Raw genomic sequence first — 24,754 nt, forward strand, 5'->3', positions numbered from 1 at the left:
CTGCCCAGCTCACTGGCTGCTGCACCAGGCCTGGCTCTGGGCACCCTGGGGAAAAAGAAAGAGGAGAGCAGGTCGGTTTGGAAACACTGATGCTGCGGGCCCCCTCCTCCCCCTTACTAGGCTCCTACAACTTTCAAAAACACTGACCCCTCTTGGATGTAAAGAGTGAATTTTGGCAGCCTAGAGCTCAGTCTTGGGGGACGGCCTGGCCCAGCCAGGAACATGAGAGGCCCCGCGGATATCAGTTGAAGGGCTGGGCCTGGCTCTGGGACGCCCGGAAGGTGCCCGAGAAAGACCTCCTGTCCCTGGAAAATGTACCAATATTAATCCCTTCTTGCTGCCTTCAGAGAGGGCCCTCTGGTCTTGGGGTCTCCTGGGTGGCCCCCTTGCCTGTCCACCTGACTGTCGGAAAGTTTTTCTGCCTTGTCTGGCTGTCCCCCTGCTGGAATTTCCACCTGTGTGCGAGTTGGCCTGTCTGTTCGTCTCCCCCTCTCACTGTTCAGCGGTCCTTCTGCTTGTCTGTTTCCATTCCTCCCTGGCACAGGCATCCCTAGGTGTGCCTGTCTGTCCGTCTGTCCATCTGCCTGTCCATCTGACTGTCTTAATCTTCTACTTGTCTGTCTACCTGTCTTTTGGTCTGTCTTTCTGCCTGCCTCTGCCCCATCCTAACGGGGCCTGCAGAATTTCAGAGCTGAAGGGGAGGAAAATGCTGGCCAAAGAGCCCCCTGGCCGCAGGGAGGGTGGAGGAAGAGAACGCTCTCAGCCAGTAGGCTCCCGGGAGTGGCAGCGTTGACTCGGTGTAGAGACTCCCGCCGGGCTAGGCCGGGAGCAGAGGGGAGTTTGTCAGGACACCGGGTCAGACTTAGGGTCAGGATCAACTGTTAGGAGTAGCCCCACCCCCAGTGCCAATCGGGAGGGTCCAGGATGAATATTTTTCGCCACAGAGAGGATTGTTGGAGAGATGACAGTACAAGGGACAGCGGAGTCAGGTGAGAGCAGCAGAGGACTGATAATTAAGGGTGGCCGAGGTGCCCACATGTGGCCCCGGGTGCCCAAGGAGGCTGAGACACTTCGTGGAGAGCGGCTGTGACTTCCATGGGCTCCTCTTGGGAGATGACTCTTCCAAGGCAAGACTGGGCCCCGGGGAAAGCAGTAGGCCTCTGAGGAGGGGGTCTGTCATCCTGAGGCCTGGCTTCTCAGCCCCCACGGGGGTCACCGGAGGTGAAGGACCCGCCTTGTGTCGCCCAGCCAGCTGCTGTCTTCGCCTGCTCTGGAAGGGCCTCTCCTTCCTCTCCAGGAGCTAAATCTGCTGGTACCTTTGCCCCACATCCTGCCCTTTCCGGATGCCAGGAATGCCCTGGCCAGGGGCATGCTTGCTCTGACCACTTGTCCCCGGGAGCCCAGCGATGAGGCTTCTCAGGAGCTCTGGGGGAGGAAAAGCGGTGGGAAAACGTCCAGAGGGTTAGGATCTCGGGGAATCGATCCTCTGGCTTAGAGATCAAATGGAGTGAGGGGTCGGAAGTTCCACCTCTTGGGTGCTGTGTGATCCTGGATTGATCTCTGGGCCTCTCTGAGCTTTTAGATGTCTCGGCTGTAAAAGTGCGTGGAAACCCCAACCTTGTGGGCCTCCCTCTCAGATGAGGTAATGGGTGGGAAAGAGCTGGGTGCGCTGCAAGGGCCTGTCTGAGTGTGAAAGATGGGTGTTATTCCTGGGGCTGGCGGAGGGGGCCAGACAGGAGGCTTCTGCTGTTCTCGAGGCGCTCCAGATGTGGGGCTTCTCAGTCACTTCTGTAGGGTCTTGGCTGTTCTTGCCAGGAAGTGCTTCCTGCTGGCGGACTCCTAGCCCTCCTGCTGCACTTTGGGTCCAATCCTCTCCCACCTCCACGGCAGGTGATCAGAGGTGGCCCAGGTGCAGGGGTCCCAGGGCACACAGTTAGCCAGCACCCCCTCCCCAGAGACTCAGGCCCTAGCAGGAGAGATCCGGCAGGAAAGCCTGGAAGAGTAGGGCTCAGGAAGGAGGGAACTGGGGCGAGCTGGGTCTCTTCACCCCAGGGGACGCCAGCCTCACACCTGCCAGTGAGGTCCCTGCACAACCTGTACCTTTTCTGGTACCGACGTTTGGGGGATTGCCCAGAGGACCAGCCTGGATTCTGTCTCTCCTTCCCCGCGCAGCTGTGGGCTCTGGGAAGGGGGCACCGCCGACTCCCGTCTTCTCCTTATTGAGGTCCAGAAGGCGGGATCGCCGGCCCCTCTCTGAGCCCTCTCACCTCTCTGTGGGCCCCTGGTCATGTCACCAAACCCCAATCCCTCCTCAGCATCCCAGTCTTTGATCAAGCCCTCAACCCTTCATAGGCCCAGCTCTCTGAATTTTGAGAAATACCACACCACAGCCCATCCTGCTTCGTGAGCCCTCGGTGAGGGGGGTGGGGTGGGGGAGAAGGCTCACTTCCTGCTGCACCCTCTCAAAGCCCCCCTGCCCCCCAGCGTCCCTTTTGAAGTCCAAGGGCTGAAAGGGGCTGATACAGGGCAAGGTCATTACCCGCCATTTTCCGTGAGCCACTGTGAGACTCTGGCTGCTTCCAGCCCCCAGCTGCCCAGCACTTTCTCTGTGTGAAGGTCTACACTCTGTAAACATCCTCCTCAGCCTTGTCCCTGGGGTCAGAAGCTGTGGGAATGGGGAGGGGAGGACGTGGCGGCAGCTCCTGGGGCCTCCAGACTCCCAACCCGGGAGGCTTCCAAGCTCCCACCCTGCCCAGAGTCTGAGAAAGATGGCTCGCTGGGTTGGAAATCAACCCCGCAAAGGAGGCCCGGAGCCCTCAGGCGTCCCCACGAGGTGGGTCCTCAACATTTGGACAGCCCATTTTGCGTATAAGAAAACGAAGGCTCTGGGGACCCAAGTCACACAGTGAATCAGAAGCAGATGCGGAACCAGACCCCAAGACTCCTGACTCCCTATCTGGGACGTCCCCTCCCCCCCCCCACCCCCCACCCCGGCTCCCCGCAGCTGCCTGGGGGGCTCCTGCCCTTGGAACAGAAATCTCTGGAGCAGCAGCTGTGCACCGTGCGCGGCGCTCTCCGCAAACCACCTCCCCCAGGCAGGTGCCGCTATCCTCCTCGTTTGACAGATGGGGAGACTGAGGCTCAGGAGAGGTCCCTGAGGAGCCTCCTGAGAGCTAGGTGTGACTCAGCGCTTGGCCTCAGCCGGCGCCCCAGCCGCAGGCCCGGCAGGAGCAGCGCTCCTGTGTCATTTGTTTCTCTGTCCCCAGCACCCAGCACGCAGCACCCAGCACGCAGCACCCAGCACCCAGCACCCAGGCAGCAGGGGGTGGGCAGGGAGAAGAGTTGGTGAGATTGGACGGCAATTGCCCAGTCTCGCCCAAAGCGGTCATACTTGTGCTGTACTCGGCTTCGCACACATACACACACGTCCCTGCTGCACACTCAGCTGTCCGTCTCATGCACACACTCACTACAGCCCTGACACACGTGGCCATGGGTGTCACAGAAGCACCAGCGGCATTCATCCAGTGAAAGGAAATGTAATGCAGAGCTGCCCCCACCTTTCCACTGACTTCAGAGACTCACCCCTGGGCCTGCAGCCCCAGCCCAGACCCCTAGGACAGAAGAGAGTTGACCCCCTTCCCTGAGTTTCTTGCCTCCACCTGTCCACACCAGCAGGGCTGCCCTTAATAGGCCTATGTTGACCTGCATGTCCACCTGGAGGGCTGCCTCAGGGCCACGTGGGAGCAGGGTAGCTGGCCTCCTAGAATTCGGCTGGCCTTTGCTTTCCCTGAAGGATCCCCCTGGGACCCTTCTGCCCAGGGCTGCAGTGTGCTGCTGGGTCCACTGAGGCACGGAGAGGGGCAGATACCTGTCCCAGCTCACATCTGGCAGATCGGTGGTCCACGGTGCCAGGACCCCAGTCCTTCGGACTCCCAGGTCAGGACTTTAGGTCTGTTCTCAGCTGATGGTGAAGGCTAACACCCCAGGAACTTGGCCTTACGATGGGGAAAGTCTTGGAGTGTGACCCAGATTTTTGGTGCTTCTGTTTTCAGTGTTCATTCTTTTGTTTGGTCTGTATTGTGAGGAGGGGGCGAATGGAAAGACCATTCTGCTATGGTCGGCTATGGTCTGCTAAGAAAGCTTTCTATGCTTTCTTCTGTCCCTCTCCCTGCCCCTTAGGCCTCTTTGCGCCCTCCTGCCCGAGTTTTCCTTTGGGGTCACTGGAGCAGGTTAGACTTCTCGTTGCTACCCCCACCCCAGCTCCATAGTACATTCATTCCTTCCATTGAGGAAGCCCTGCTGAATGTCTGACTTTAGTCCCTATTGCTGCGGAAACCCATATTCTCGGAATGTTGGAGCCAGGCGTGTTTGAAGAGGTGATTACGCTTGGGCTGATGGCAGCACTTTGAGTGGGGGATTAATTTAAGGTCTCGGAGCCAGTCGCGGAGCTGAAACCTGCTGGGGAGCAGGAGAAAGGAAGGCTCTGCAGAGCGGGCAAGGCCCTGCCCCTGCCCCCCAAGGAGGCCACGCAGTGAGCTTCCCCGGACTCGGACTCTGAGCGGCTCATCGCCCTTCCTCCCCGGCACCACACCCATGGGGGTCCCAGCAGGGAATTCAGGGGCAGCCCCTCCCTAACACCCCGAGTGTGGGAGTTGTGGGGCTGGGGTGGAGAAAGAGGGGGGCACTTGTCATCCCCCCAGAGGCTGCCCCACAGCCGGTTAAGAGCATGAGATCTGAGTCTGACAGATTTGGGTTCACTTCTGGTCCCACCCTGAGCAGTTATGTGTCCTTGGGCAAGTGACTAAACCTCTCTGAGCTTCGACTTTGTTACCTGAAAGCGGGCATAGTTGGGGCGAGGGGGTTAAAGCGGGGGCGCTGTGCCGGGCACGGGCGGCAGCCACCGGCGCTGGCATGGGGTGGTTCTGTCGCTGTCACTTTCACTGTCCTCCTGCCTGGGGAGGGTCTGACCGTGTCCTGGCCGAGCGCAGAGCCCAGCGTGACTGCGGGTGGGGGGGAGCTCTCTGCGGGTCCGGCCTTGCAGTCCCTCATCTAACCCACAGCCAGTGCGGAGGGCAGGCCCCGTGTGATCCTCAGTGCACATTTGAGGAAGGTGAGGAAGGGGATGCCACCCACGTGTGCGAGGCCACACAGCTAGTGATCAGTGGTGCCAGGACTCCAATCTGGGTCCCTAGGCTGCTCTGTACCAGACCTGGGGGGCACAGGGAGACAGACCAGGCCTGCACCCCACCTGGGACTCCTTCCCGGCCCCTGGTCTCTCCTGCGTCCTCTCCCAGCCCCTGGCAGAGAGCCCTTGGGGGTGGGGGTGAGCGTGTCTATGTGGGGGGGGAGGGTGTATGTGGCAGCGTCACGGCACGGCCGGGGTGTGGGCCTCGTGGTCAAACCTGCAGCAAGCCTGGCCCCACGGTGCTCAGGGGGACAGCTGGGGACCCCTGAGAGAGGAGGGCGATACCCCACTTTCTCCCGAGCATATCATCCTGGGGAACGGGGACAGGGAATCCCAAAGGAGATGCAGAGATCTCAACACGTGCTGGGAAGGTACCCACCCACATTCCACCCCAATCCCCGAGCCTCACTCTCCCGCTCTGTAAGATGGGGCTAAATAGGAGCGTGGACCATTCAGGCTGCTGGGCACAGAGTGACTGTGAAGGAGCATAGGGAGCCCCTGTGCAGACCTTGAGTTTTGCAGGAAGGCAGTGGCGGGGTGGGCAAGGGAGTCTCCAGCACCTTCTCCCTGGGCCCTTCAGAGGACTGGGAGCACTTGGAAGGGCCCTCGGGAGGCTGCCTGCCCCCAGCTGGGGCTCTGACGGGCTAGGGAGAGGGTGCTGGTCAGACCTCTGGGACCCCCATTAAGTGCCCCTAGGACTCCAGGCTTTCTGGGCAACTCTGTCCCTAGGGCAGGATCTGTGTGCCCTGGGGGTTGGCACCTGGGGGGGAGGTGAGGAAGGAACGGGAGGGGCAGCCCCAGGCAGCAGACTAATTGGGCTGGGAATCTGTGGGCAGCGCCTGAGGGAGGGAGGCCAAGGGAGCAGGAGCTCAGCAATTCCTTCCCTCTTCCTTCCTTCTTGGAGATTGGGGAACAGTGGGTGGAGTGGGATCTCTGACCTAGGGGCCCTCCCCAATCTCTGCAGCAAAATCTGGAGGTGGGGGGGGGGAGTACTTTCTCCTGAGACTCCTCGGACATCCAGGCCAGGGAGGTGGGAAAGGGGGAAAGCTTGCTGGAGATAAATGGAGCATGATTCCCACTGAAGCATAAGGGATGAAGGTCAGACAGCAGGAAGGACTGCCCACTAAGCAGGAGGTAGAGTGAAATTCCCTGGGGTACTCTTCCCAAAACTTGGGGACCCATGTCTAGCTGAGCTGGACAAGATTTACTCTGCTCATTATCCCTGTCAAGCAACTGGCACCCCTCCTTCACAGGGGTGAGGATGGAGAGTAGATAGAGCTTGTTCCCTCTGAGCTGAGCCTGGGGGGTGGGGGAGAGGGATCAGACCAGGTACCCTTTGGCTTTAGGGGGGTGGTCACAGGCTGCCTCGCTGCCACCCTTCCTTCCCTGCCACTCCTCTCTGAGAGCCTCAGGCCTCCCCAGGTCACCGTCTTTGGGTTTATTTTTTGCTGGGCTTGGCTGTCCCCTGGGAGGGGAGGGGGCAGGGAGCAAAGGAGGGGAGAAGGAACAGCTTCGTCAGCACAATCCCGGGCGCCTCTGCTCCTGCCCTCCTTGGCCCGGCTGCCATCCTCTTCCGGAGGGACCAATCCCTGGGCATAATGGGGACCCGGACCCCTGTGCGATTTCCTCTCCTGGGGCAGAAATAGGCCTTTCTACCCTCCCTGCTGCAGAGCCTCAGAGCCAGAAAGGCCTCGGAGCTCAAGCAGAGCCGTGGTTTCTTTGCACACATGGGGAAACTGAGGCCAGAAGAAAGGACCTGATTGCCCAAGGACACAGCACACACGGGCCCCCTCAGTAGACAGGGGTTGTGTTGGAGTCGCCCGGGACCGAGGAATGCCTCCCTTGGCATTCCACCCCTGACTTCCTCACTCGTCTAATTTTCCACCTTCTGGGGATTGCTGGCAGTCTGGTGGGGGAGACAGAGGAGGGGAGGAAAGTGTGGCCCGGGGCCCAGCAGCGGGAGGGAGGTGCAGCCTGGGGGTGCGCTGGAGGCCCCCCCAGGATGTCGGCCCCCTCCCCTCTGCCCTTTATTTTCCTTGCTGTAGAAAATAAATCAGCCCTGTTTTACAGATAGGGGAATGAAGGCCCCAGGTCAACATAGCTGGTAAGGTGTAGAGGGAGGATTCAAACCCAGGACGGGGTTCCCGAGGATGCTGCCATGCTGCCCCTGAGGGTCTAAGCCCATTGGGCCTTGCCTTGACTCTCCTCAGTCGGCCTCTCTGGCTCTCTCTCTTTCTGCCCATTGACTGTTGGGGTTCCTTGGGGCTCTGTCCTGTGTCCTCCTCACTGTACAGAGTTTTTGTGTGTGTATGGGGGGGCAGGCTCATGCGCTCCTGTGACCCTGGAGGTCCCCTCTGGGATGACAGCCTGCCCTCTGCAGTTTCATCCCTGAGCTTCCTGTGAACACCTTGCCCCCTCATCCCGTGAGCACCTCAAACTCAGCCTCTCCCTCCAACCTCTGCTTCCCCAGTGCCCCGGCAGTGACTCCCATACCCCTCACTGGCCAAGTCAGGAACCCCCTCCCTCAAGCATCCTTTGTTGGTGTTTTTTAAAGGTTTTGTTTATTTATTTGAGAGAGAGAGAGACAGAGACAGAGACAGAGATAGCGAGAGAGAGCATAAGCAGGGAGGAAAGGGAGAAGCAGGCTCCTGGCTGAGCAGACAGCCTAACGTGGGGCTCGATTCCAGGACCCTGGGATCGTGACCTGAGCTGAAAGCAGCCGCTTAACCGACTGCGCCACCCAGGCACCCCTCAAGCATCTTTTGTTACCTAAGAAGCAACTTGTAGTGTCCCCAAAATGTGCTGTTTAAAGCTCTCTGTGCGTTTCCTGCGGCCTGACACTCCCTCGCCTGGCCTATCCATCATCTAGTGAACTCCTATCCATCCTTCCCTTCTCACCGGGAGCACCACCTCTTCTTGGACTCACTCCCCGCCCAACCCCACCCCAGGCCCCACTGGGGGCCCTTCCCCAGAGCCCGGCTCTCCCCGCCCTGTGCGTTCTTCTGTGCTCTCCTGCATTGGACTGTGAGGTCTGGGAGGTGGGGGTTGGGCACAGTGCTTGGCATGTGGTTGGTAATCTGTAAATGTTTGCTGAGCCAGGGAATGACGGTGGCGTTGAGGCCGGGTATAAGGATGAGAAGGGTTTTGCCAACTAGAGGGAAATTGGAGAAAGGACCCCCGGTTCTCTGTGGGCGGGCACTGAGCTGCAGGCTCTCATGATTTTTATCCCGAGCGCGCTCCACTTGGAGGCAACAGCGAGAGCAAAGGCTTTGAGCTGGAACTCTCTTCCTCTACCTACCCTGTCCTGGATCATCAAGTTATGGAGGTGGGCTTGGCCCTGTGGGCAATGGGGAGCCAGAGGCAGGGACAGGACAGGGAGGTGCCCCTGGCTGGGAGCCAGGGCCTGCCTGAGTTCTCCGCAGGAGCTAGCATTTTGCAAACACTATTATTGTTCCCATTATGCAGACCGGAAAGTGAAGCTCAGGGAGGGGAAATAACGTGCACCCAAGTACACCGCTTGTCCATGCTGGAGGCAGGATTCGGACCCATGTCTGTGTGTCTCCCAAGCCCGAGCTCTGACTGGTTCTCAGAAATGTCAGCAGACCCATGTGGTTTTCAGTGGCCTAAGGCAAAATCGAGGGAAATAAGCACAATGTGGTGACTTTTTCCTAAAGCTAAATTTATTCCATTTAAAGGACTTTTAGTCTGAGATTACGTCCTTTCTTTTATGAAATGATGGGGCTGGGAATTTTTTTTTTCCAAATGTCCTTACTTGGCAAAATAAAAAGTTGACAACCAGTCCCCAAGTATTTTTTGGAAATTTTACCGGTGCGTGAAATCCTTGAGTCTGGGCACCTCCCTGCCTCCTCCCTGGAGCTGGAGCTGCCAGAAGGGTCCAGGTGCGGATGGAAGGATTAGGGGCATGGAAAGAGCACTCAGTCTCTTTATCTACTCCTCCTGGGTCTCAGGCCCTGTCAGTCCCAGAGAGCAGTGAAGACCAGCCCATGGCTCTAGCCAAGACCGGCCCCGGGGTGGGTGGGGATAGGGTCAGCCAGAATCAGGGCTCACCCCTCAGTTAGAGGAGCACTGGAGCAGGAGTCAGCGGCTGGGGTTCAGCTCCCGCCTCTGCTCCCTAAAGGCTGTGTGACCCCAGGCAGGTGGCTCAGTCTCTCTGAGGCCCCGGCTTCGTTCTGTGTGGAATGACACTTCCTGCTACAAACTGCGAAGAACAGAGGGCTTACTGCACTCTTCGTGTTCTTACCGCCCTCTCTTGCGGGGTCCTGGGCCCCTCACCACGCTCGGGCCTGTACTGGTTTGAGCCCTGAGGGAGGGACACTGCCGAGCAAGGGGGCGGCGTACAAGCCACGCAAGAGCGCACGGACCAGAGGGCAGTTCCTCTCCTCAGCCCCCCCCCCCCACCACAGTGCACTTACCGGGAGCCAGGATCCGAGTTCTAACCGAGTTTGTCATGCGCTGAGAACATTCACGGTCTGGTCTACACCGGGGATGGTGCCAGATGTTTTCCGTATACTACTTCATTCCGTCCTTCCGAGAGCCCTGGGAGCTGGGTACTGTTATCACCGCGTGGCACAGAGGAGGACACTGACACACGTGCCTCTGTCACACAGCCCGGAGGTGCTGAGCGCCCAGGAGGGTGGCAGTTTCAGGCTGAACGTGCGAGGACTCTCGTGGGAGCAGGTCTCCAGGGCCGCAGTCAGTGTGGGGAGGGGGGGCTGCTGGGGCGAACATTTTTATGTGGGGATGTGGGTTGGGGTGGGAAGGCCGCCTTCCTGCTGTGTGGCCTCCCGTGGCCACCACCCCCAACATGCCTCAGTCTCCCTCTCCTGCTGGGGCTGTCAATGATAAGAGGGATACTAATAGCAAATGTTTCAGGAGGGCTGACCTGGCACCGGCAGCTGCTCTGAGAACTCACCGTGGCGCCTCGTACTTTTTCCCCTCAACACCCGGATGAGGGGGCTACTGCTATGCCCATTTCCCGGCTAAGGACGCTGAGGCACAGAGAGGTTGAGAAACTTGCCTGGGTGTAGGTAAAGCGCCAGGATTCAAAGCCCGGAAGTCCGGTTCTAGGGGCTATGTCCTTGCCCACCGTATTACGTGTAACTGGCCCTCACGGGCCCGCAGCCCATATGAGGACCAGTTGAGCTTTGACGTTCATGGTCCTGTCCTCCACCCTCTCTCATTCGGGAAGCCTTCACGGGAAGTGCCTTGGGGCTAGCCACTATCCCAGATGCTGGGGACAGAGCAGTGAATCAGACCCTCCCTCGGTCTCTAGGGAGATGGGCCAGGGGCTGGCAGCGGTCTGGGCAGGTGCAGAGTCCCATAGGAGCCCAGCACAGAGGCCAAACCCAGCCCCAAACTGGGCATGGCTAGGAAGGCTTCGCAGAGGAAGAGGTTTAAATGGAGACCTGCAACATGAGTAGGAGTAGGAGTCAACCAGGCAAAAAGGAGCATGGAACAGCATTCAAGGCAGAGGGACTAGCATGGGCAAAGCCCAGAGGTGAGGCTGAACATGGCATGTTGCAAAGACCTCCAAGAGGTCAGGAGAGTGGGAGCCTGGAGGGGGCAGGAGGTGTGCAGGGAACAGGCTGGGACATGAACCGAGGATGCCAGGCTAAGGAGCAGTGACTTCTTGGAGGAGACTGAGCCCAGGAAGAAACTGAAGACAGGAATACCTTGGGCAGATTGGTATTTTAGAAACACCTTTCTGGATCTCACAAGGAGAATGGTAAGGGGGAAAACTCTGGCAGGAAGCCACCGGGATGCCATCCACTTGGCCTCCTTTTCCCTCTACCTTCCCCTTCCTGGCCCAGCCCCCTGAGCGGCTCCTCTGGAGCTGCCCACTAACCCTGCCAAGGCCTGGCTGGACCTGGCCTGAAGCCCTAGGACTTTGCCTGTAGGGAAAGTTGAGCGGCTTATGCAAAGGCTGGCCTGGGGGAAGGTGTGTGTGGCTGAGCTGAGGGGGCCCTTGGAAGCAGAGGGAATGGGTGCAGGCCCTGAGGCTGTGGGCAAGGAGGTCTGGGGATACGGGCTTGGCTCTGTAGGGGTCCCCAGAATAGCAGCCTTAGAACAGGCTCGTGAGAGCGCCCAAGGATTTGGCCCAGCTAGTGGTGCGGTGCCCTGGAGAAAGGGGCTGAGCCCAGGCGGTTTGGCCTGCCCCACCTCCCTGCCCTCTCCCTGTCTTGCAGCTCAATAGAGTGTGGAAATCACTGGTCTCACCCTCTCCCGTCATGCTACTGATGGGGAACTTGAGGCCCAGAACAGGGCATGGACTAAACTTAGGTCAGTGGCAGAGCCCAGACTGGAGCGCGGCTTAGCTCAAGAATTTCAGTTGGTCCCCAGGACCGATAAATAACTGAAGAAGTTTTCTCAGAGCTGACCTGGGCTCAGGTCCCCTCTGGGTGGTCTTGGGCAGGGCCCATCACATCCCTGAGCCTCTGATCCAAACTGCTACCCTGTCACGGGAAGGATGCCCCCGCTCCCACTGGATGGTCCACAAAGCACTTGGAGCCATGCCTGGCCCACAGTGGGGCTTCATTAATGTTCGCTCACTGCATTCCACTGAGCTCTCCTAGACAACCCTAGAGGAAGATATTGTTACGCTATTTTGCACTGAGGCGCAGAAAGGAGAAGTGACTTGCCCAAGGTCATTCAGCTGGGAAGTGGCTGCCATGGGCCTAGAGCTCCGGTGTCCAGGCACCTGTCTAAGACCCCTGATAGACACAGCCCCGACCTTGAGCCTCTGCTCTCAGTGAATATCAGCTTAGTATCTCAAGCAAGACCCATCAGTCAGTTGGGCAGAGTGAGTGTGTGTCTGGTGGATTGGGCTGCCCCACAGGCTGGAACTCAGCTCATATCAACCCCTGTAACTCCATGCTCAAGCAGATCACAGCTGCTGCCCCCCCACAGGGAAGGGGACCCCCTTTCCCTCCTGCATGAGGGTTTTTTCCTGGGGAAAGGAGCTGGCCGCAGTGTGACCAACAGGGCACCTGCCTGCCCCACCCATGCTGGGGTCTGGCCATCTAATGCCCTGCACATGACAGGCATGGGATGGGCACTGGGCTGGGAAGAGGGATTTGCACTCCCCTAATCCGGGGGCTGCAGCCCTCCTCTGTCTTGGCCAGGGCCATGGGAGAGGGTTGTCTCTGCCCCCCCAACCCAGCGGCCACAGTTCAGACTCCTGGCACATACCCAGCTCTTCTGCTTGGGGCCTTCCCCTGCCATATTCACGCTCCTCACCCTCCCACGATTTGAGCAGAGTTGAGACTTCTGGGGGCAAATGCTGGGGCATTTGGGGCTAACGGAGACTCCGTGTTGTGCAGCATTTGGGGCTGAAGGGTGGGGGCAATGTCGGGGGGGATTTAGGGCCCATGTTGGGCAAAGTTAGGGGGAGGACCTCATGGGGGTGCAGAGCTGGAGTGTTTGGGGCTAATCCTGGGCCACCCCTTCCTGGGGAAATTTGGCTACAAGTCAGGGAGGCAAATGTGTGGGCTATGCCCCCCCTCGCTGGGCAGTAAACACAGCCGTAGCCCAGGAGACGGGCCCAAACATCCCGGCCCCCCACGGTTATTTATACCAGGACTCCCTTTCCTTCTCAGGCCTGGTCTGGCCTCTCAATCCACTCCTGAGCTGGGCAACCTGAGTGGAGGGTCCAGACCGCTGTCAAGGCAGGGGGCCTCAGCAGCAGGCCTGCTCAAACCCCACCAAGGGACTGGGCACTCATCACCTCCCAACAGCCTGTCCGTTGCAGGCAGTGGGTCTTGCAGGTCAGAAATGTGCTCATGGAGGCCAACGCCTGGGCAGGAGACGGGAGCCTTGGATTTGCTCTAATCCGCTACCTGACTGTGGTCACTGGCACCCCAGTGGGTTCCAGTAGGAGGGAAGGGGCTAGATTAGTGCTTTGCAAACGGTTTTAAACATTAGATCTGGCTCCTTAGATGAAATGTGACACAGGAGCACAATATATAAAACATATCAAAGCAACATCGCTCTGGGTGGACTCAAGGGTAGGGGCCCAGAATCCCGCCCACTCAGCCTGTGGCTCTGCATACCACCAACCCAGAGCCTTACACAGCCCTGCTGATTGTAGAACACATTCCAGGTAACCCTGCAGCTCCCGGCCCCCAGATCCCTGTGCTGCCTTCAGGGCTTCTACAGGCCTCTTTTCCGGCTCATCATCCCAAGGGCCAAGTATATGAGCACTTCTAGGACCAAGGGCAGCTGTTTGCAGCCAGTTGAGATGGCACCTAGAAGAGCAGGTGAGGGCAGCCACAGGAGTGTACCCCACGCCCCTCCTGCTGAGGGATGAGCCCAGTGCGGGAAGAGAAGAGGGCACACCCTGGGCTGGGGACTGGAAGGTAGCACCCCCTCCCTGCTGGATTCCAGCATGCAGCTCCAAAGAGTCCAAGATCTTAGATTCAAACCTGGCCTTCCAGATCGTTACGAAGGTGTAGGTGTCAGGAAGGGTGGAACATATTTTATCGAACAGCTTGTTAGCTTGATTTAAAACTTTTCAATATTTAGACTAATAGTCTGTGGGTCCCCATCTGTACCCTTTCCCCAGCCCTGCCAGTGTTTGGGGTGGGCTTGCAATGGCCCTCACTCCACCTACCCACCTCTGCAGCCATCCCAAGATGCCCTTACCCAGAGCCCGAAGCTTCATAGAATAGTGGCAAAATCCTGACTCACTGATGCTCAAGGCCCTGGTGACCTGGGTCTTCCTGTTCCCTCCCAGATACTGTCTGAGCATCTAATCAGCCAGCCTGGGGGATGTGGGGGAGTCACAACTGGCCTTGCCCTTGGTGGATGGATCCTAATGAGGTGGTGGTGGGTGGGGGATGGACAGAGGCAGAAACAGACTCAGCACAAGGGAGTCCAGGGCTACCCAGAAGGGCCAGGAATCCCAAGGGGCTGGGGGAGCACGGCTTCCTGTAGTAGAGCAGGGATTCTTGGGGAGGAAGGGGGTCCATCCCAAGGAGGGGAGAGAGCACAAAGTCACCAAGGTAGAAATGTACAGGGTATGGGGGTGGAGTGTGGCTGATGCTTGTGTGTTTACAGCCTCACGCTCTGGGGTGAGGAGCTTGGAGTTTAGGTGGTACACAGTAAGGAGCCACTGTAGGATTGTAAATGGGGAGAGAGCACTCAGACAGCCAGAGGGAAGTGGACTGGAGCTAGAATCATGGCAGTCAGTGAAGAAGTGGTTGGAGGGAGGGGGAAGGGGCTTAGTTCCCGGACAGACAGGAGTGGGAACTGGGAGGCTAGGAAGAAAGAGCTGATCTCCACTCTGCTCTCTGGAATCTCTTCCTGTATCTTCTCCTCCTGCTTTCTGCAACCCCCCCCCCCCGGCTTCTATGGCCCTGTGTCTCCACACTGGGGAGAAGGCCGCCTTATCCCAAACCCACCTCCCTAAGGAAGACCACCTCACACTGGTGGCGAGTGGGAGGCCACGGCTGTATAGGAGGGGACATGCTCGTTCATTCATTCACTTATTCACTCAACACATATTTATTGATGACGTAGGATGCACCAAGCCCTGTTGTAGGTGTGGGAGAGACAGTGGTGAACAGGATAGATCAAGTCACAGGGTTCATGGAGCTGACATTATGGGGGCATCAGACACCAGAAACTGTACCTTTCCCAGGCGTCCACCCTCTGGCTCAATGGTCCATGCTCCTGCATGCCTGGGAGAGGGGACTTTCTCCATTACTCACTCATTTGTTCCAGCTGCCCTAGGATCAGAACCCCGGTCTCACGACACTGACGAGGGGGGTCCAATGCCCAGGGCCCTGACCCCAGGGACCATTCATCTAAGAGGAGTCCAGGCCTGAGTGTCAGGTCTGGGCTCAGGCCCTGGTTCTTTTCACTCACGAATGACTTGGAGCCCCTTATGAGGACCTTCCTGGCCTCGGTTTCTTTATCTGTTAAGTGGGGCTTTGGGGGAGGCCCTGAGGAAATGAGGGGAGGAAAAGACCAGTCAATTCCAGTATTCCCCACTGGTGGATAGGGAGGTGAAAGGATGACAATGGCTCAAAATCATCATCATTATCCATGCAAGATGATAATGGCTGCCATCTACTGTGTTCGCTGTGGGCCAACGTCATGCATCTTCTCATTTCATTTATTCCTCACAACCAGCTCTTTATCTTCCCTCCCCATTTTCCAGATGAGGAAACTGAGTCTCTGTAAGGTGAAATGACTTGCTGGAGGCCATAGCAAACCTAGCTGACTCTGGGAGCCCTTAAGAACGGTGCTATGAGGGTGCTGCCTGGCACCTGCCCTCCTGGGCACTCAGCCTCGAGAGTAGTAACCCAGCCCTGGTGCCCCCCCCCCCTCCGCCAGCGCCTTCGGGGGCTGGCACCATCTGGACGGAGCCCGGGCACTGGGTCCTGAGACACTGGGCCAGGACAGTAGGAGGGGCTGGATCAGGCCAGGACCCGACTTAGGGGCCTTGGCATCTCTGTGCCCTGGGGCGCTCAGTGCCCACATCCGGCTTTGGTAGGTGGGCGAGCCCCGGGGCAGTCAGGGTGTCGCGCCCCCCTCTCCGCCCCCGTCCTCGGGACGCGGCGGCACCTTCACACTTTCCGCTTGGCCCGCTGCTCGCCTTTCAGGCCGCCGTGTTTTCAATTGTTAATTTGGAAACGGAAAAAGAAGCCGGCGGGGCGGGGGAGGCCGCAAGGAGGTAACCGGAGCCGCAGCACCGCCCCCGCCCCTCCTGCGCGCGGCGCCTGGTGTCGGCGAAGCTCCGCCCCTCCCGGGGACGACCCCAGGGCCCCGCCCCCTTCCGGTAAGCCCCTCCCCGCGCCGAGGAGGCGGGGCCGACCCTGCGGACCCCCGAGCGCCGAACGGCCGTGCGTCGGCCGCAAACGAAGGGGCCCCTGCGGGGGAAGCGGGTAGAGGGCCGTGCAGAGGGAGGAGACCCCCCGGAGCCCTCCTCCCAGGAGCCCCTCCCTCTCCAGAGGAGTCCCGCCTGAAGTCAGCCTCCCCTGTGTCCCTAAGTGAACCCAAGCCTTTCTGCAACCCCTCAGCGCGGGGTTCATTGGGCCGGACCCCTGCCTCCAGACTGCTGCACCAGGGATCCCTGGCGCCGTTAGACAGACGAAGAAACTGAGTCCCCGAGAGGGACAGCTCACTTGCTCAGGGTCCAGCAAGACAAGGCCGAATTCTTGAGCCTGGCAGAGGTCAGGGTCAGGGCTGAATTCAAGCCTTGCTCCTTTGGCTCTGATACTTAAAGGGTTCTGTCTTCCTCCTTTTCTCTGTGCTAGAAGAGGAGGGGGCGTCAGGACCAGAGAGTTGCAGTACGGCCCCTTCGCTGACCTCCAGCGCCCTTTGTGTGGTGAATAAGCTGTTGGAAGTTTCTCTTTGGTCTACCGTGACTCCTCCTTGCTATTATTATTCAATTATAGAGGAGTTCTGGAGATAGGCTTTCCATGCAAATGACATGTAAAAGATCCTCTCCTCCGACTCTACAAGCTCCTCAGGACTGGCAGCGGTCAGGAGCTGCTAGGGCCTCACTCGCCACTGGGGAAGCTGAAATCACCGTGGAGCGGAAAACAGGGTCCTCAGATACCCTTCCTCAGGAGTCAAGCCAGACTCAGAGACAGCTTCCCACAGCCTCCGCTGAGTGGTGGCAGAGTCAGGATGGAGAGCCCACTGACCTAGGTTCCTAGCTCTGTCCACACCCCTATACCTTGCTTTCTGCAGCCCCTAGCCCCGGCAAAGGGCAGAGAGCCACCAAGCAGGCTCCTGGCTCTTAGAGAACTCTGGATCAGCCGAAACTAGGGGCCGGGCGGCCTCTTCCATTGAAGGCAGACCTGAAGGGATGTCTGCATCCTACTTCTGGCTTCCAGCCTAGGTGAGACCCTCCGAACCACCCTTCCACCTCGGCTGTGGAACAGGCCCAGAGAAGTTGTGCTCCTGGCCCAAGGTCATACAGCAAACCTTTTCTAGCTGTCAGGGCCCACTGGCGTCGGTCTTGCTGGATTCAGTCTGGCTGGACCTGGCTTTGGGCTTCCCATGGGGAGCGAGGCTCTCAGGGCAGCTGTAACCAACTGCCCCAGGTGTGGCCCATGAGTTTGCATACTGCTTTGCTTACTGGTAGCAAAGGCATTGAAACAGCTCTCCCCACCATGCCCCCTAAGCCTCGCACTGGGTGGGATTCTCAGAGGCTGAGTCTGCAGCACTCCCAGGCTGGGCTCAACCTTGGGGCCTGTACTTCCCAGGGGGCCCGACCTTCCCTGAATCTCCTGTTCCACCCTGTCAGCTCTTGGTGCCCTCTCTGCTCCGGGAGTGCTGACAACCAAGTGTTGGGGACAAAGCTCTGCCCTGGTTTGGATTCTTCCCTCCCTCCCTCCCCCTCCCCCCTTTGCAAAGGTCTGCTGATTCAGAGGACAGAAGGCTTCTTAGGGGTGACCCTGACCCCGTCCAGGCTCAAGTAGCTGGAGGCCTGGGCCATCCTTGAACCCAGTGCCACCCTGTCACATACAGCAGGAAGGGCAGGGATAAGGCCCCAGCCCGATGCTTAGATGAGGGAATTTCTGAGGTGGGAGTGAGGGACAGGTGCCTGGGTCGTCCTACAGGAAGAGGAGAAACCAAAAGAATATTACCCGAGGAATCAGGAAATCTGGGTGCCAGGCCCAGCTCTTCCTCTCTGATCTAGGGTATCATCACAGGGTAGGTCTCTGGGACTCAGTTTCCCTGTATAAATGAGACTGATTCACTCTAAGAGATCTTTCTGCGCTAACATAGAGTCAGTATCTGCTCACCTCCTGCCACGTCCGTCCCCCTAGTACAAGTCACCCGCATCTTTTGCTTGGATCATACAGCCGGGGGGACAAATGCCATTACCCCGTCCCCATCCCCGCTCCGCACCACTGCCTGTTCTCTATTCAATAGCCCTTGCTGTTGCAGGTGCAAGTCAGACCGCATTACTCCCTGCCCAGAACTCTGCATCTCACTTGGAGTGAAAGCCAAAACCCTCACAGGAGCTGGCAGCTGATCTACTTCCCACCTCCACTGCCTCTCTGCCCTCACTGCCCACCGCTCGCCCCCTCCCTTACTCCGCCCTGGGGACACTTTCTTTCTTTTTCTTTCCTTCTCTTTCTTTCTCTCTTTCTTTCTGTCTGTCTGTCTGTCTTTCTTTCTTTCTTTAAGATTTTATTTAATTACTTGACACAGAGAGTATAAACAGGGGCAGCAGCAGTGGGAGGGGGAGAAGCAGGCTCCCTGCTGAACAGGGAGCCATTTGCGGAACTCGATCCCAGGACCCTGGGATCATGACCTGAGCCCAAGGCAGATGCTTAACCAGCTAAGCCACCCAGGTGCCCTTGGGGCACTCCTTTCTCGATGGTCTAGAACATACGAGGCACCCTCTGGCTCAGGTTTTTACACTTGCTTTTTCTCTCTGCTCAGAACCCTACTTTCCCAGACACCCGTATGGCTCACTCGCTCCTCCCCTTGGGATCTCTGCTGGAAAGTCACCATGCTGCTTTCCCCAACCGCTCTCTGTACAACAGTCTCCAGCTCCCATACCAATGTTCCCTCTCTCCTTTACCCACGTAATGTTTCTCCATCATCATCTCACAGTTTTTTTAGGTCAGCTCAACACACAATGTGGGGCTCGAACTCACCACCCTAAGATCGAGAGTTGCATGCTCCACCGACTGAGCCAGCCAGGCGCCCCAAGTAAACTTCGGGCCCAACGTGGGGCGCAGATCACATTTTGAACTTTACTTGCTTATTATCCATCTCCCCCGTGAGCGTGCACACCCCGCGAATCCCCGAGGGCCTGAGGGAAGGCCCTGGTGCTGGCCTAGGAGCCGCTGCCTGCCCTGATTCACTCTCACCCCACCTGCTGCAGGGAGGGTGGAGATGCCGGGCCAGGAGCGGCCAGCAGGGCGGCGGCGGTGGCACACTGGGGGGTGGGTGATGCCTGAGGTCCCGTGCCTAGGGGGTGCGCTCTTTCTGGGAGCTTCCGCCCGGCACCCACTCTGAGCTGGACATAGGGCATTCAAGGTGAAAAGGACAAGAACCAGCTCTTGGTCTGTGGGAGGAGGTAGTTCCGCCAACAGCTTTGCTCCAGTTGAAGTGAACGCTGCGATAATGGAGGTGGGCATGGGGAGGGGTGGGGAATGCAGGGAGCCTGAGGTGGGCTCCCCCCTGACTCAGCCACGCTGGAGGATGGGCAGACAGGGCATGAGCAAAGACTGGGAGGGAAAAGCTGCTGGCTTTTGTGGGGGAATAGAGCTGGGACAATGCAGTGTCCAGTGCGGGGTGGGGCTCTGCGAGGTGGGGAGTGAGGTGGTGGGGCGGTGAGGGCCGTCCTTGCAACCGTGCTTGGGAGCTTGGGCCTGAGCCTGTAAGTCGGTGGATTTCACACTTTTTAAAAAAGCAGCAAAGCTCTTCGTTCAAAGGAAATCTTATGCCAAGCCCAGAATGTAGAACTGAGTCACCGAATCCGCATGGAGCTGCTCAGGTGGAGGGGGGGAGGCTCCCATCGGCTCTCTTGTTGGAGCTTTCAGCAGCCAGGCTGCCTGTGTCCCACTCCTTACTTCACTTGCATCTCGCTGGCCTGCTGGGGAGCCCACGCTCCCTGTTTATTTGAGGAGTCAGCGCTGCCCGGCCAGCCCCAAACAGAGGGATGGCCCCTGCTTCCTCCTTGTGCCCACCCCTGACATGTCGCTCAGCCCCCTCACCTGGTATCCGCGCCAGGTAGTCTGGCTGGCATGGCGGGGGGAAGCAGCGTGAAGGAGTGGGAGGGTTTGGAGCTGGTCCAGGTGGGAGAGGACCAGGCTATGACTCATTAAACACCTGGTCCAGAAGACGCTGCCTTCCACATCCTAGTGGGCCTGAGACCACTCACACTAGCTCAAGACAAGCAGGCATGTGGAGGCGAAGGACCCCCTCCTGCCAGGAAAGGGAAGAACTTCGCGGCATCACCGAGGGAGGCCCGTCGGGGCTTCACGGAACGGAGGAGGGGAGATGAGATTCTGGAACGGCGGCCTCATGTCCATTTTTCTTTGCACCCTTGCCAGCTTTCCTCTGTGGTTCTTTGTTCCATTCCTGAGAAAGGCAACCTGACTGGCTGGGCCCGACCTAGAGGGGGACCTTTCTTGGGTCAGTGTCCAGCTCTAGATGAGTCAGTGGTGGCCAGGAGAGCAGCGCAGAGCCGCGTGGTACCATGTAGGGTTGGTCTTTCCGGGCTGCGGTGGCTGTCAGAGCTGTCCCCAGCGCTGCCCACGCCCTTGTACACCTCGTGCATTGTCAAGGGGCCTGGCCGAGAAGACGTCGGTGGCACTGAAATCCAGCCCTGCTTAGGGCTCGGTCAGCGCAGAACAAGGGATGCCTGTTTCTGGTGGGTCCTTCCACAGGGGTCAACTTCTTATAATTTTTCAGGCTAAAGGGAACGCCTTTTTCTAATTGGTCTTCCAAGAGAGGGCATTTTTTTCATATTTTGTACTATGTGCTGGCGACCGCTGTCCCTCCAGGGACGTCCTCAAAGAATCTGGAACTAAGCTGAAGGCTCAGCCCTCTCCCCTCCCCCCTACTCTGGAGAGTAGTGAGACTGAAGGGACTTGAGCCTTCACTGAGTGTGCCCCACCTTCCTGTTGTGGACAGGGAAACTGAGGCTCCACTGAGACCTCATCCCTAACCCTGAGCCCCCAGTATAGGCCTCTGGCCCAGAGAAGCAGCGGCCGCAGCAGCAGCCCTGGTGTGGGGCCCTGGGTCACGTGCTTTTGCTCCCTTTGCCATATTTAGAATCGCTGGATCAGGGGAAACTTCTCGTCCCAGCCCCTGAGGATTCTTGGAAAGAGCTTCACTCTGAGGCCTGGCCGACTGCCCCTCCCCTCTATCCCCCTGCAAGAGAAAGTAAGAGCCTGCTCTCCCCAGAGAAGCCTGGGGCCCTCCAGGCCACGCCGCACCCCCCTGTCAGGGGGAGCCCCTGAGGCCTAGCTGAGGTCCCTTCTTCAGTATCAACTCTGGTTTGGGGTTTCAGAAGCCCTTTTCTGCTGGAAGGTGGTGAGGTTATGGCCTCTGTCCGCCAGGAACCTTGGCTGAATGGGGACAGACTGGCCCTCGCTGTCCCCAGGGGGAAGACAGAAACTTGGCTTTGGGGTCCTGGTCTGGGTGGGGTCACACAGTCCCAAGGCCAGTTGTAGAAATGAGGGAGCCAGCTGGTGGCCAAGAAGGCGGCAGACACTGGCAGGCTGTCTGGGAGGAGGGACACTGGAGAGAAGGAGTCCCAGGAGGAAGAAGGGGCATGGCCCGGTTCTGCATTTACTGTGGCCGGGTGGGGGGCAGGGGTATCCCCTCATCCCACATGGCTGCTTTCCTCCCTCAAGGTCATCAAGCCTTAAAAACAAAACCAAAAAAGTCCCAAACCAAACCAAATAAAAAATGCATGTGTGGTGCACCTGTGATGTTCTGGATCTTTCCTCCCATCCTTACAGTAGGGTATAAAGGTCCTGTGTTCCCCAGGGCCCCTTCTAGGGCCTGGTCTGTTCCCTCCACACTGACTGTTCAAACCTCCCTTACCTCTGCTCCCGGCCTCCTCGGAGAAGGAGGCGTGACTCCTCCATCCCAGAGGAAGTCGCCGCCCCCAGGGAGCGCTCTGGCCTCCCGGTCCCCCAACTTCCTGTCCCACCTAGCCCCTCCCCCTGGCTGCCTGTCCCAAGCTGGCAGGGTCCTTTCTGCTTAGCACCAGCCCTGCCCTGCTCTGGATCCCAGCCTCCCCACTGCCCTGGGGACTTCATTCCATTGATCACTCCCTCACTCTCCCCCATCTTCAACTTCTCCCTCTCTCCTGGCTTCTTCCACTCTGGCTCTCACATCTTAAAATAAAAAACCAAAGCCCGGTCCCTGTGCTCAGCACCCTTCTCCAGCCATGGTCTGCCTCTACTCAGTGCCGGTGCGGGCAGAATTCTTCAGCTATCTGTATGCCCGCTGTTCCCTCTTTCTCACGCCCCTCCACCTCTCCATCCCCCCCCCCCCCCGGGCCTGAGCCGTCCCCCCCCCCCCCCCCGCCATGTGCTGCCCCTTGCCAAGGTGCCCAGTGACCAACCCGTCACCAAATCCAGTGGACGTTTTTCAGGTCTTATCTTGTTTGGTCTCTTGGCAGCATTTGACGCTGTCGTTCACTCCCTCCTTGAAACCCTCTTGCTTGGCGTCTCCGCCACCTCTTTGTCCTGGTTTCCCTGCCGGCTCGCGGGCAGCTCCTTCCTCGTCTGGGTGGATCATGTCTCCTCCCTCTGCGCCCCTGGGGTCCCACTGGGTCCTCCTTGAAATGCGCTGCATGTTCTCTGAACTGTCTTGGCCACCACCATGGCCTCTACCCTCCATGTGCCCCAAATCCGCATTTCTGGCTCGGTCTCCCTCTTCACACCCTTGAGTGTTTGCCTATGTGCCGTGGCCCGAAAGGAGCTCCTCACCCCCACCTGCCCCTCCAGCAGGGTCTCCCGTCTCTGCTCACTCACGGCACCTTCATCCACCCGGTGCCCACACCAGAACTGGGAGGGCCATTCTCCCTCCTTGTCCCCATTTCCAGATCATCACCAAATCCTACTCCCTGAACCCTCCATCTGTCCACTTCTCTTTGGTGCTGTCACCCTTGTCTCTCATCTGAATTATTGTGGAACTTTCTACCTGCTTTTCCCTGGTCAGTCTCACCCCCTCCCGTCCATGCTCCACACTACCCCTGAGTGGTAATCCTGAAACACCTATCACACAAGTCGTTCCTCTCCCGACACTCTTCAATGGCTCCCGGTGGCCTCAAGGATACCGTTCGTAATGCCTGGGTCCGGCCCTCTGGATTCTCCACAGAACCTTCGCTTTGGGCCCGCATCATCCAGAACTGCTGTAGACAGGCCCTCACAACCCTGGTGCCCTCCCCTGCTGGGGGCACTGGCTGTCACCTTTCCCAAGTCCTCACGGATCCCTCCGCTTTGGCTCTGTGGAAGCTGTCTTAGGGCTTCTCCCAACCCCTTGGCATCCTGTTATCCCCTCGTCCATCACATCATCGCTTTGCAGTACTTGTTCATTTCTCAGGGGGTCTGGGTTATTCATTTCTGTCTTTACAGTCAACCCGGCTGAGTGCAGATGGCAGATAACGTTTATTACATGAACGTAGCTCAGAGGTTGGGAGATAACCCCTTTCCCACTGTGCGACCCTGACTCTCATCCCTACCTCTTCAGGCGCCAAGCGTCTGTCTCTTCGGGGACATCCCCAGAGAATCTGGAACCAAGCTCGTGGCTGACGCTCTCCCTTCCACCCCTCTGCTGGAGAGTCGTAAAACTGATGTCCCCCACCTCATGTTGCAGACAGGGAAACAGAGGCCCAGAGGGGTAGTATGGCTTGCTGGTCCAGGCGGGCTTGGGTTTAGGTACCGGCCTTACGACTTCGGACGATCTAGTATACTTTTCTTTTTTTCCTTTTAAATAACAGCTTTATTGAGCTCTCAGTCACATACCATAAAATCCCCGCTTACCATTCTGTGTGTTTTAGTGTATTCACAGGGTTGTGCAGCCATCAGAGCCTGCCTCTCTGAGCCTGTGCTTTCTCATTGATAAGCCTTGGGTGATTATGGTACTGCTCACAGGGCGGTTGTGGGAAGTAATTTTAAAAAAATGCAGAGGGCTTGGCACAGTGTCTGGCCAATAGGAAGCCCTCAGCCAGCAGGAGCAGTTTGAGGGGGTCACACGGTGAATCGGGGGTGAAGCTGATGTTGGCATGAGGCCCACGTTCCCAGCAGGGCCGTCCTCGCTCCCCCTGCCCTGTGGCTGTGTCTGCAGTGATTTCGGGAAGGTGGTGGGGGCGGGGGGAGGCAATAATTGCTGTTGTTTAAAAAGCTGTGAGCTGGCTAATGATTGAATCAGCCGCAACCTCTCTTAGCAGCTGAGCCAGTGATTCTCAAAGTGTGGTTCCTGGAGGGGCACCATCCGTGTCACCAGGACCTTTGTAGACATCCCGATTCTCCGGTCCCACCTTGTACTTACATTCTAGGGGTGAGGCCCAGAAGTCAGTGGGTTAACAAGTCCTCCGGGTGGTTCTGACACCAGCGTAGTTCGAGAACCATGGAACTAAGCAAACTGTCTACCTAATCTCCTTGCCTCCTTCCTGAAGGAGCGGGGTAGTCACAGCGTGGGGGTGGGGGTGCGGAAGGGTTGTAATGAGTCTCAAGATAGGCCCAGCCGGGGAGAGTCAGCCAGGCAGCACCCACGTGTCCCAGCTCTGCCTCCTGGGTCTGGCAAGGAAGAGCGTGGGCCCCAAATTGCATCCAGACATAATGGGTAAAGATGATCGGAAAAGTGCACGTCAGTCTGACCTCTTTGTTGGGGCAATTCTGGAGAGCCCCAGCCAGCTGGCTCCTGTGTGCTCTAATTGTTGAGACAGAGACATTGAGGCTCCAGAGGGGACTAGAGACAATCCTTCGTCCTTACTTGTTGCATGAATGAAGCCATAGGCTGGTTCTGACAGACATGGCAACACCTCGGCTTCGGACTCCTCTCTGCCTCCTCTCTGCCTAAGCTCCAGACATTGCTCTCCCTTCTGCTGTC

The 24,754-nt window shown here is 58.3% G+C and overlaps 1 protein-coding gene across 1 annotated transcript in view; it reads left to right on the forward strand.

Annotated features, from left to right (window-relative positions):
- Positions 1-24,754, forward strand: part of KCNQ4 (potassium voltage-gated channel subfamily Q member 4) — a 57,964-nt gene that overhangs the window by 6,010 nt on the left and 27,200 nt on the right. The gene's annotated exons all lie outside the window — the stretch shown is intronic.

Source organism: Ursus americanus, chromosome 12 (assembly GCF_024610735.1).
Source record: "Ursus americanus isolate L20-20 chromosome 12, mUrsAme1.1.p, whole genome shotgun sequence".
In the NCBI taxonomy this organism is placed as follows: domain Eukaryota; kingdom Metazoa; phylum Chordata; class Mammalia; order Carnivora; family Ursidae; genus Ursus; species Ursus americanus.